Genomic DNA, 12,203 nt, shown 5'->3' on the forward strand with positions numbered 1-12,203 from the left:
ACATCTTCCACAAAGAGAGGATCTTCTCTCGCAAGAGGAAGGTCGGTTTCTCCATCCAGAGGTCAAGACACTCAACCTTCACGCATGGTTTCTGAGAGGTTGAGATATAAGAATTAGGATCTTCCAGATCACGTTATGGAGATTTTGCTTTCGGCCAGAAGGCCAGCAACGAAATCTTTGTACCAATGTCGTTGGAACAAGTTCAGTAACTGGTGCAAAGATAAGGATGCAGGCCCTTTTCAATGTGGCACCCCAATGATGCTTTCTTTTCTATTAGATCTAGCCAATCTGGGGCTCCAGATCAAAACAATTAAAGGATATCTTGCTGCGCTGTCAATTTTCAAGCGCTCCCCAGAAGAGGTTTCCTACTTCAAAATCCCATTAATCATTCAATTCCTGAAAGGGCTTACTAACATATACCCTCCAGTACCTTTTCATGTCCCAAGTTGGGATTTAAATCTAGTACTTAAGTTTCTAACTTGTATACCTTTTGAGCCTCTGCACTCTTGTCCCTTGAGGCTTCTAACATTAAAAACTGTCCTCCTTGTGGCCTTAACATCAGTCCGCAGGGTTAGTGAACTACAGGCTCTCTTACGTAAACCTCCATATACTACTTTTTACAAGGACAAGGTAGTTGTAAAAGTTAAACCTTCCTTTTCACCAAAGTAGCTTCTGACTTCGATTTGTCACAAAAAATCATATTACCAACATTCTATCCTCCTCCTCATTTGGGCAAAGAAGAGGAGAGACTGCATAGACTGGACCCCAAAAGGGCTCTCAGTTTTTACATTTCAAGAATGTCAAAATTACGTCAAGATGACCAACTCTTTGTAGGTTATACAAGTCATAAATTGGGATTATCGGTGCCAAAACAAAACCTATCCCGCAGGATCATTCTGGCTATAATTGAATGCTACAGATTGGCGGGAAAGGACCCCTCAGATGGGCTTAGAGCCCATTTCACTAGGGGGATGGCTACTTCTGCGGCTCTGAAGAGGGGAGTTCCTGCAGCGGATATTTGTTCAGCTGCAACATGGAAACCGATGCATACTTTCATCAAGCATTATTGCTTAGATGCTTCCTCCTCCAATGAGGGTTTATTTGCCAAGGCGGTACTTCATTCCGTCCATGAAAACAGTATATAGTACTCCCACCTCTAAAATTGCCACTGCTCTGGTAGTCTATCATAAGATGAGGAATGCGTGGGAGGACACAATCCATTCGAAGAACAAGTTACTTACCAACTGTAACGTTCTTTCGACTGGATGTTCCTCCCACGTATTCCTCATCAACCCTCCCAACCTACCCCGCAGTCCAGTTTGCGCTTTCTTATACTTTCCTCTCACGAAGAGTGCATCAGTCATGAGGCACGCCCGGGTGTTCCTCCAATATTTCATCGAAAAAACAGAACTGAAGCCAACGGGCGCGGCTCGAGCTATTTATACCATCAGTGACGTCGACAGGGTACAGAGCCCGTCGAGGGACAATCGACGCCACAACCTTGAGCACAGCGCTCTCTGCCGAAAAAAAATTTCGAAGCTGGCGATAACAAATTATCATAAGATGAGGAATACGTGGGAGGAACATCCAGTCGAAAGAACGGTACAGTTGGTAAGTAACTTGTTCTTCTGAGGCTTGTGGAATCTGCTTAGATCACATGCTGTGCATAGGCTGCCATCTAGTGGAAGCTGCAGAGTATTACAGTTGTTGTTTTCGAAACTTGAAAAGGGATGTCGACAGGACGTGCCAGTAATACTATCCCTAGTGTGGCATCCACTGAACCCATGATCCCTCACGCATCGAGGTCCCTCAGATTGTTTTTTTCCACCATGCTAGACGGACGCGTATAGCAGAGTTCCTTTCGGCGATAAGCCATTGACTTTATATAATTACGATAGCTTTTCTTTCTATCCTTTCATCAACTGCCGTAACACCACGCCGAGGAAAGAGAAAGAAAACTGCCTGTTGGAGACCATCGCAACGGACCGTACGGCCTTGGAAGGCTGCCCCGGGCCTCGGCCCAGACAGTAGGGGGAGACGGTGGAGGCCATTTTAGAATGCATATTCGAGGGGATTGGGTCCGCCGACGTATTCCATAGCTATGACAGTAATCACCACAGCTATGTTGCTTCGGAAAATGTTTCGGCTCCTGCATAGATGACGTCGATACGCCGCCCTCGAGGACCTCCTCCGACGGCCGACGTCACTGGATTTTAGGACGCACAACGCCCGTAGCCTCAGTTCCGTTTTTTCGGCGAACGTATTCGCTTTGGATATCTCGGCGTGCCTCGACTCTTTGGGGTTTCTGTTCTTTATCGGTTCTTCGAAACTGTTTGTTTGTGAAGTATATCCTTGATGTCTACCTCGTCTTCCACCCGCGTCCGGGCTTTCAGAAGTGCAGGGACTGTGGGTCCAAGATGTCGGTGACGGACTCGCATGACGCCTGCCTCTGGTGCCTCGGGGAGGCCCATGATACGGATGATTGTGTCGACTGCCAGTCGCTACGTCCAATGCCTTGCGGGAGCGCAAGAAGAAACTGTCGGTAGGTAAGGTGTCCAAGCCACGGAAGTCGAGGTCTGCAGGGCTTTCGACGGACGATTCGAAGGGCGACTCTCGGCATCGTCGTCAAAAGTCCAGTAGGTCTCGGTCCCGGAGTTGGTCCCGCCACTCCTCTGTCTCTTCGAGGCACTCCCGGAAGCGCCGTCATCGATCGCCTTCCCCGTCCTCATCCGAGGACTCCGCCCGTCGGCGGGTCACTCATCACACCAAGCATGCAACGCCAGAGGAATGGGCTTCCTTCGGTAAGAAAATGCTAAGGAGTCTCGAATCACAGGGCACTGGTCCGTCCGCGCCTCCGAGTGGGGTCTGTTGTGATCGGTCGAGAGACACTGCTCGTACACCTTCGGGCTTGGGTGGTCGGCACGATTCGCGGGAAACGACCCGCTCGGACAAGGGGAATCTTTCTCGTCATGCCCGTTCCAGGTCCCAGTCCTCGACGCGCTCGAGACCGTGTGCACCTGTGGTGTCTTCGAGGAAGACGTTGACGCCTGTGGTGCCAAGGTCGTCGACTGACTCTTTCGAGGCTCCGCCTCCGAAGAAGTCGTCGACGCCATCGGCGTCCAGGCTGTCCAGGGACACGCTCGGGGCTCCGCCCTCGAGGCCTGTGTAGACGCCGTCGATGCTGTCATCGCCGCGTTCGCCATCGACGCCGATTCACTCGACGCCTTTTGAGGCTGTTTCGACAAGGGTATCCCGGGGCACAGTGGAAGCCCCTAGAAAGGCTCTGGCCAAGGTCAAGCATGGCTTTTTTCCCCATTCTGTGCCCCCTTACCGCCATCTTGAATACATTTCAGAGGTGGATGAGGGCTCTGATAATGGCATGGTTCCTGATATGGTGCCAGATGAGATTCTCTCGGGCCATAGCCAAACTGAGGAACTGCGTCAGTCCCTGCACGACGCCAGTGGTCTGGACACCTCTCCGTAGGTGGAGTTTTGTAGGCCAGAGCCTGGCACTTATGCCGACTCCTCGTACCGGCGCCTTATGTCTAGGGTCACCGAGTACTTGGGGTGGTCTGCTCCCCCAGGGGATTGTCTTCAGGATGACCTTACGGATATCCTTGACCAAGGTCCACCAACTGACCCGGTACTGCCATTCCATATGTCTCTACAGAGGAGGGTGGCGGCGGCTGGGACTGCTCCGGAGAGTCTCCCGGCAGTGGGCAAGTCTTTGCCACGAAAATACTGCCCAGCCAGTAGCGACCCCTGCTACTTGACCAAGCACCCCACTCCGGAGAGTTTGGTGCTGTAGGCGGCTACAGCCCAGCAAAGCAGGCATCGTATCCTACCATCCCTCCTGATAGGGACGACAAGCGTTTTGATGGTTGGCCGAAGAAAGTGTTTTCTTCAGGGGGTATGGCGCTTCAGGCGGCCAACTCCATGTGTGCCTTGTCTCGTTTTACGCACACTCTGTGGAACTGTTTCCTTAGGGCTGAACGAATTCCCGAAGGGGACAAACGGGATGGTTTCCTTGCTATGGTCCAGGATGGCAAGGATGCATGTGTGAGGCCATTCAGTCGGGTTTGGACATGGCAGATTGCGTCAGCTGGTCCATGGCGGCGAGCACCGTAATACGCAGGTTTGCGTGGTTGTGGAAGTCAGGGTTTGCTCCTGATGTGCCCTTTGACGGGGAACATCTTTTTGGCAGCAAGGCTGATGAGAGCCATGAGAGGTTGCAGACCTCCAAAGCTGCAGCGAAGTCGTTGGGGGCTGCAGTTCGACAACCTCCGCCTTTTCGTCCTAGGGGACAGCAATGGAGGGGAGGTTCCTTTCGTTAATACTCATTCTTTGGTAAAGATGGAGAGCAGCTGCCAGTTAAAGGGGCCACCGTAGGAGTGCCAGAGGTGGAAAACAAGGTACTCGAGCTGCCAAGGCCGCTCGGGCATTTGCCTCTTTGCCCTCAGGCAACGCTGAAGCCGCTTCAGCTCAGTCATGAGGCCATGCCCCATGGTTCGCCGGTTGGGGAAAGGCTGGTGCAGCATCTTGTAGAGTGGCGTGCCATTACTTCAGATGTGTGGGTTCTGGAGATCATAGCCCATGGCTACTGTCTTCCTTTCCGGCAAAGGCCTCACGACAATCCACCGGGGAATCTCTCTTTGAAGAGTCCGGATCCGCTCCTTGCGCTGGAAATTCAATCCCTGCTGGAGAAAGGCACCATAGAACTGGTGCCTGTAGCGGAGAGGAACAAGGGATGGTATTCCCCTTATTTTTTGATTTCCAAGAAAGACTGGGGATATTGCGACCCATCATGGACTTGCGCGGTTTGAACAAACTCCTCAGGAAGGACAAGTTCAAGATGGTTACTCTCTCTCAAGTCCTCCAGGCCCTTCAGCTTCAGGACTGGTTGGTGTCTCTCGACCTCAAGGACGCTTATTTTCATGTGCCAATCCATCCAAAGCACAAGAAGTACCTGAGGTTCGCGGTTGGCGACTCACACTTTTAGTTTTGCCTCCTGCCATTCGGATTGACCTCCGCCCGAGGGTCTTCACCAAGCTCATGGTAGTGGTGGCAGCGCATCTCAGGAAAGGGGGGGATTCAGGTCTACCACTACCTGGACGATTGGTTGATCAGGGCGCGCTCTCCCGAGCAAGTCCTGGATCATCTGTCAGTCACCTGCCACTCCCTCCACAAGCTGGGCTACTCCCTCAACTTGAAGTCCCATTTGATACCAACTCAGAGGCTCCAGTACATCGGAGCAGTGCTTGACTCGACACGTCACTGGGGGCAGTGTTTTCCTCCCCAGGTTAGGGCTCATCACATTCAGCAGATGGTGCACAAGTTTCAGCTTGCCCAGAGTCTCCCAGCGTTCAAGTTCTTGAGATTGCTCGGCCTCATGGCACCCTGCATTCTTCTGGTGCAGAGGCCAGGTTGCGGATGAGATGTTGGCAATGGGCACTCAAGCTCCAATGGTCTCAGTCCTCCGGCAGGATGTCAGACCCTTTTCAGGTGCCGTCCTCGGGCACCCAGGACCTTCTGTGGTGGGCCGTCGAAGGCAGTCTGATGAAGGGAGCTCATTTTTGGCTACCCTGGCCAGAGGTGACGATCGTGACGGGCGCATCCCTCACGGGATGGGGAGCTCATGCCAAAGAGTTGACAGTCAGCAGTCGTTGGTCTCCATCGGAGTCCTGACTCCATATCAATCTGTTGAAGCTGAGGGCCGTCAGGCTTGCCCTGAAGGCTTTTCTGCCGACTGTGCGAGGAAAGAATGTCCTGATCCTGACAGACAACACAGTGGCCATGTACTACCTCAACAAAAAGGGGGGGGGGGCAGGGTCACTTCCTCTGTGCAGGGAGGTGATGCAGCTCTGGTTCTGGGCAATCCAGCAGGAAGTTTCGATCTCGGCAGTTCATCTGGCCGGAGACTAAAACAAGACAGCGGACGCTCTGAGCAGGCAGAGCGCGATCTCTCACGAGTGGGAGTTGGCTCAGGAGATTCTCCTGGCGATCTTCTCCCTTTGGGGGACCCCTCAAGTTGATCTCTTCGCCTCCAGTGTCAACCGGAAGTGCGGAAGGTTCTGCTCGCGGGAATTTCTTCCAAAAGGAGCCTTAGGAGACGTGTTCATTGTGGACTGGTTTTACCCTGTACGCGTTTCCTCCAGTCCCAGTCATCCCGCAAGTGCTGCAGAGGTTACGAATGTTCGGTTGCCGGATGATCCTCATTGCTCCGGCGTGTGCCCGGAAGACGTGGTACCCGGACCTTCTCGACTTGTCCATCTGCCCTCCACGTCGTCTTCCCTACCGAGACGATCTGCTCTCACGGGAGGGGGGGGTCAGGTTCTCCATCCAGAGGTCAGATCCCTCAACCTTCACGCTTGGTTTCTGAAAGGTTGAGGTATAAGGATTGGGACCTCCCTGAAGACGTGATGGAGGTGTTGCTTTCGGCCAGAAGGGCCGCAACTAAGTCTCTGTACAGTTGCCGTTGGCGAAAGTTCTGCGACTGGTGCAGGGTTAAGAATGTGGATCTTTTTGCATGTCACATTCCTGTGGCTCTGTCTTTTTTGCTTTCTTTAGCCCACAGGGGCTTGCAAGTGGGTACAGTTAAAGGTTACCTGGCAGCGCTGTCCATATTTTAGCGCTCGTCTGATGAGTGTTCTTATTTTAAAATCCCTTTAGTTTCTCAGTTTCTAAAAGGGCTCACTAATGTGTTCCCTCCGTCACCTTTCCAGGTGCCCAGTTGGGATTTGAACCTTGCCCTCAAGTTTCTGGTGGGTGTTCCGTTTGAGCCTTTGCATTCTTGCCCTTTGAGACTGGTAACTCTTAAAACTGTATTCTTGGTTGCGGTCACTTCCGCTCGCAGAGTGAGTGAGTTACAGGCATTTTCAGTTAAGCCACCCTTCACTGTGTTTCATAAGGACAGGGTTGTCCTTAGAGTTTGTCCTTCCTTTCTTCCGATGGCGGTGTTGGAATTTCATTTAGGCCAGAAGGTTGTTCTTCCGGCATTTCATCCTCCTCCCCATCCTGGTAAGGAAGAGGAGAGGCTCCATAGGCTCGATCCTAGGAGATTTAAGCTTTTATATTTCACGCATGTCCCGGGTCAGAGTGGACGATCAACTCTTCATTGGTTACGCTGGTAAGCGTTTGGGACAAGCTGTGACTAAGCAGACTTTGTCTCGCTGGATTATTCTGGCTATTTCTGAGTGTTACCGCTTGGCGGGTAAGGACCCACCGGTCGGCTTGCTGGCCCATTCTACCAGGGGTACGGCTGCCTCTACTGCTCTACAGACGGGTGTTCCTATTTGTAACATCTGTGACGCAGCCACCTGGGCTTCGGTCCATACGTACGTCACTACTCCCTCGATTCGATCCGTGGGCAGGATCTGGCCTTTGGCAAGGCGGTCCTTTGCTCTGCAATTTGATTGGGCATTCTAAATTTCTTTTGCTAAATTCTTTTCCCACCTCCTTGCATTGGTACTGCTTTTGGAGTCTGTCATAGATATGGAATACGTCGGAGGACCCAATCTCCTCGAAGAACATGGTCCGATGACGTATTCCATATCGCTCCCTCCTTGCCTTCCCCGCTACATGAGATTGCAGCTTACGTTTCCGCAAGGCTTTGTGTGGTCAGACTGGCAGAAGACTGGTGCCACACGTTCTGGGGAAAAAACTACAACTGAGGATACGGGCGTCGTGTGTCCTATTTATAACATCCAGTGACGTCGGCCGTCGGAGGAGGTCCTCGAAGGCGGCGTATCAACGTCATTGACGCAGGACGCAGAAAGATTTTCCAAAGCAGCACAGCTGTGGTGATTACTGTCATAGATATGGAATGCGTCGTCGGACCATCCCATCGAAAGAACGTTACCAAGTAAGAAAGTAACTTGTTCTTCTCCCCTTCCTACACTTTGTTTGCACTGTTGCTATTTCCATAACCCCGAATTATGGAAAATACAAGTTTTGCCCTAAGTGTAATCGTAAATTCCCCTGGGTCGAAAAACAGTTTGCAATCTGTGTCTCCCCGAGAGACCACGTCCAGACATCTTGTCGAGCATGCAAGCTCTCCAAGCATAAGACGTTGAAGGACCGTTCAACAAAACATTTGGTCCACTATGCCAGGCAACTCGAGGCCATGGAAGTAGAGGAAGCCTTTAGCGATGGCAGCAACGCTGTACTTTCAGATGGGAAGGGCTTTGGAATAACTTTGGCTAATCAATCGCAGACCCCCGACCCCGTAGGACAGGCCGTGGCCATGTTGTGGGGACTACACCCGGTGGCGGAAGCGCTACAAAAGCACACACCACAAAGCACATAAGCCCCAGTCGACATTCGACAGATGAGTCGAATACTCGACAACGTTCGACACCCCGTGAACGGTCCACGGAGTCCCTGTCCTCTGGGCAATCTCGTTCAAGATCGCCACACGACAGGGTTCAGACGTTGAAAGACGGCAAGGGTGTTGCACGAAAAACACCTTCCTTGGGCCGTTTGTACACGGATGAAACCTCGTCTCCCACACCCGAAGTTCGACTTTCTTCATCTGATAAAACACCAGGCCCCAAAAAGTCAATTAAACACGCCTCTGGGCCCCAGGGTGGGGAAATACACAATACAAAATCCTCTAAGACCCCTCATAGGGACAAGATTCCTTCTAGGTACGCAAAGAATGACGTTTATGGCAAATTCCTTTGAAAAACATCCAGATTACCTTCAAAGTTTCCAATCCACTCTTCCCGCTTCAGCCCCTTCCGGCTCTCAAGCTGCTACCTCCCTCCCCCCTGCTAAAAGGTCTCGCTCTGATACCCCTGTACAAAGCAGAGTTGTAGATCTGCATGACCCTGAGATGGATCCAGAAGAACAGGAACCTCTTTCATTTGTGGAAACATCTGACCATATTGGAGAGGATACAGATGACATTTGTTATGGGGATGATGAGGACCCAGACGGCCAACATGTACTCCCTAGATTCTCCTATTAATCAAGACCCTCCAGTGGTAGATTCCCCCATCGACAATCAAGCCCCCCTCAATAAAGTCTTAGCCAAAGCTGCGGAACACTTTCCTATTGACACACAGTAGGTACAAGAAGACAGAGACTTCGCTGAACAACTATTGGTGGACAGGAAAACAGTAGGCCAGTTTATTCCACTGCTAAAATCGGTGCAACGCAGACTTCAACCTCCCTTGGAAGCACCCAACCTCACACGGGCCGTTAACCCACGTGTGGAAAAACTGTTCAGGCCTGCACCTTCAGACCCCTTATACATAAGAGGCCAATTAAAACCAGACTCATTGGTGGTGACCACCACAAGGAAAATAGCTGGCACCCCCGTTGCTCTCCCGAAGATACCACCGGATAAGGAAAGCAAGAAAATATATCAATGGGTAGAAAGGTTGCCTCTTCAGCAGCCTACCAGATGACAATAGCCAACGCTGCTACCCTTTTGGCAAGTTATAACTGCCATAAGTGGGAGGAGGTTTCTGCGCTACTTTCGTCCGCCCCCGAGCCACTTAAATCTCAACTAGCTCAAGTGGCGGCAGACAGAAGGGCCGTGTCTACTTGTCTCCCAAGTCGAATTTCGATGCAGCGGACAATGCTGGCAGGGTCCTTGCAGAGGGGACTATTATAAAAAGACATGCATGGCTTTGCCAATCAAGCTTTAGTCCAGAAACTCAAGCCATTCTGATTAATATGCCAGTGGAACCTAATCTGCTCTTCGGCAAGGCCGTAGAAGATGCACTCAAGACAGCAAAGGATGAGTATGACACTCTAAAATCCTTAGATCAGCTCACAAACCTACTAGTCAAAGGGGTAACGGTAATTTTCCGCCGTTTTCGGGGCCAAAATTCAGAGGATCCGGCTACAGTCAAGGCCACGGTTCCTATGGCAACAATCCAGGACAAGCCTTCCAAGGCTATTTACGAGGACAACGTAGAGGTCGTGATAATCGGGGCAGAGGCCCAGCATGAGGTGGCAACCCACCTCAGAGCAAGTGACATTCCGCTCCAGGTACCCTCCCATGCATCCCCAGTAGGGCGACGCATTTCCAACTTGACCCATGCATGGCAGGGTATCACCTCTGACAGATGGGTGCTGTCCATGGTAGCAGGGGGCTACTGTATAGAACTACTCCAACGTCCTCACAACCACCCCCCACGACAGAAGGCCCACTCGAGGAACATCAACGGATACTCATTGACGAGTTTGGTTAAATCATCGTTGCCTCCCTTAATTCTGTGAGTATATCTTCAACATCCTTGTTATGTAACTGGTAGAAGAGGCATATTTATGCCATTTGTAATAAAACAACCAAGAATAATGTTAAAATTCTAGTTATATGGCCTCTATCGGCATATGCGGAGGTACATTGAATACTTTAAACCAGATTTTACCTTCATTCACACACAACCATTTCCTGATGGATTGCGGGAGAAGTTCACAGCAATACAAAACTGAAGGAGACACTTTAGCTTTAAAAAAATGGAATGACTGGCAACAAAGAATAAAAACACATCCTCCACTGAATATCCCTCATCTGAGAAGTAAAGCCCTCAACTTTAATGTCTAACCTGTTCTTGACCAATCGCTGATGGGTTTTAGGTGCAAGCAAGTAACCCAGATATATTATTGACACTCTCGGCATACATTTCCCAGTAATCGACCATCAAAAGCTTCTATGTTTAAAAGGAGCATTAAAACAAAGAATGCTGGATTTGCTTGGATTTATAAACTGTTTTCTACTAAGTAACGCAACATTAGCTCTAATCTTCTCTGCAGATCGATCAGTGTAACGTCCATAAAAAGATCATCTTCATAAGCTAGCCAGCCTACCGCCATAACCATGAGTTTAGTGGGAAACGGAGAGACTTGAGTGTAGAAAAGGTGGCAGCCCGAAATATATAACTTAAATTAAATCGGTGCTAGGACACATCCCTGTCGCAGACCAATGAGAGCCTGAACCTCCCTTGAGAGGAGGTCCTCGGAGTTCGGTCTCATTTTCAGCGTATTATTCATATGAAATACTAGAAGCATAGTTAACTGGCCTGGTGTAATTCCCCCCCCCCCCACCACTTAATTTAATTCAAATGCAGATAAGTCGAAGCTGGCCATGTAAAGAGGAAACTGTTTATTTTGTTTGGCAGAAGCTTGTAAAAGTGAAAATATCCAGCTGTACGTTGAAGAACCCAACCCTTTACTAAAACTGTTTTGAAAAACACTTCGGCCCATAGAACAAAGTCCTCCAGCACAAAACTAGCTAGTACCTTGGACGCTGAGTCAATTATTGAAATCGGTCTGTTGTTGGTTGGGGACGCTCTGTCCCCCTTTCTGTATACAGGAACCACAAAGGCTATTAGCCAGGATTTTGGGAACTCCATATGTTTAACAACTTGAGAAAACAAATGCCACAAGATCTTAGACCGTAACTCTGAGTTGTGTCTCAGAATAAAATTGGAAAGCCCTTCTGGGCTCGCTGCTCTAGAAGGCTTTAAATGAGGGACTGCTAGGTCATCTATATCGATGTTCAGTTTCCAGGAGCTTTAACAGACTAAGTGTGTTCTCCCGGCTTGTTAGGGAGAATTCTCAGAAATGTGCTAATTCCCTTCTACCTTAGAGACCACCAGCTCTTTTGCTGGACTTTAGGACTTTTAAATTCTAACCTGGAGAGGAGGAGACCTTTTTCCCCACTCATGTATTTTTTCTGTTTTTTCCCTTTGGAGTCTGACAAATTCCATAGGCATCATCTTTGCATTGTGGCACAAAGCACCTTCAGTGCAGTGACACAGGGAAGTCTCTTAGATTTCCCAAAGGTTTAAATACCTTCTCTTGGTGAAACTGTTTCCAAGAGCAGTGAAGTGAAATTGACTTTACTTACATTTTGTAGCTTTCTAGGCCCAGCACACACCATTTTACCATAGGCTGCTGAAGGGGCTACTCACTTTCCACTTTGTCTAATTTCTCATGTAACTTTTTTGTTACCCTATCTACAATGAATGGTTGGTGGCAGTCGTTTACATTTTACTACCGTTGTGTGTTTTTACCGCAGGCTGCGTTCGCAGCTGCAGTAAGGCACCCATGGGTGCCTATTTTGTCAAAATGGCCTGGTCTTCTTTTTTCGCCATTTCTTGCTGGAAAGGTCCTTCTTGAGATTTACACTGTGCGCCAAACCAGGTTTGGTCCCTTTCTTCGTTTTGCCTTTGCCGGGATTCACGAGT

General features: G+C 49.9%; 1 protein-coding gene across 4 annotated transcripts in view; it reads left to right on the forward strand.

The window, feature by feature from the left end:
• KDM5C (lysine demethylase 5C) overlaps positions 1–12,203 on the forward strand; it is a 1,076,337-nt gene that overhangs the window by 268,342 nt on the left and 795,792 nt on the right. The window lies entirely within an intron of this gene.

This window comes from Ambystoma mexicanum, chromosome 2p (assembly GCF_040938575.1).
Source record: "Ambystoma mexicanum isolate Mex_15411 chromosome 2p, UKY_AmexF1_1, whole genome shotgun sequence".
NCBI lineage: Eukaryota > Metazoa > Chordata > Amphibia > Caudata > Ambystomatidae > Ambystoma > Ambystoma mexicanum.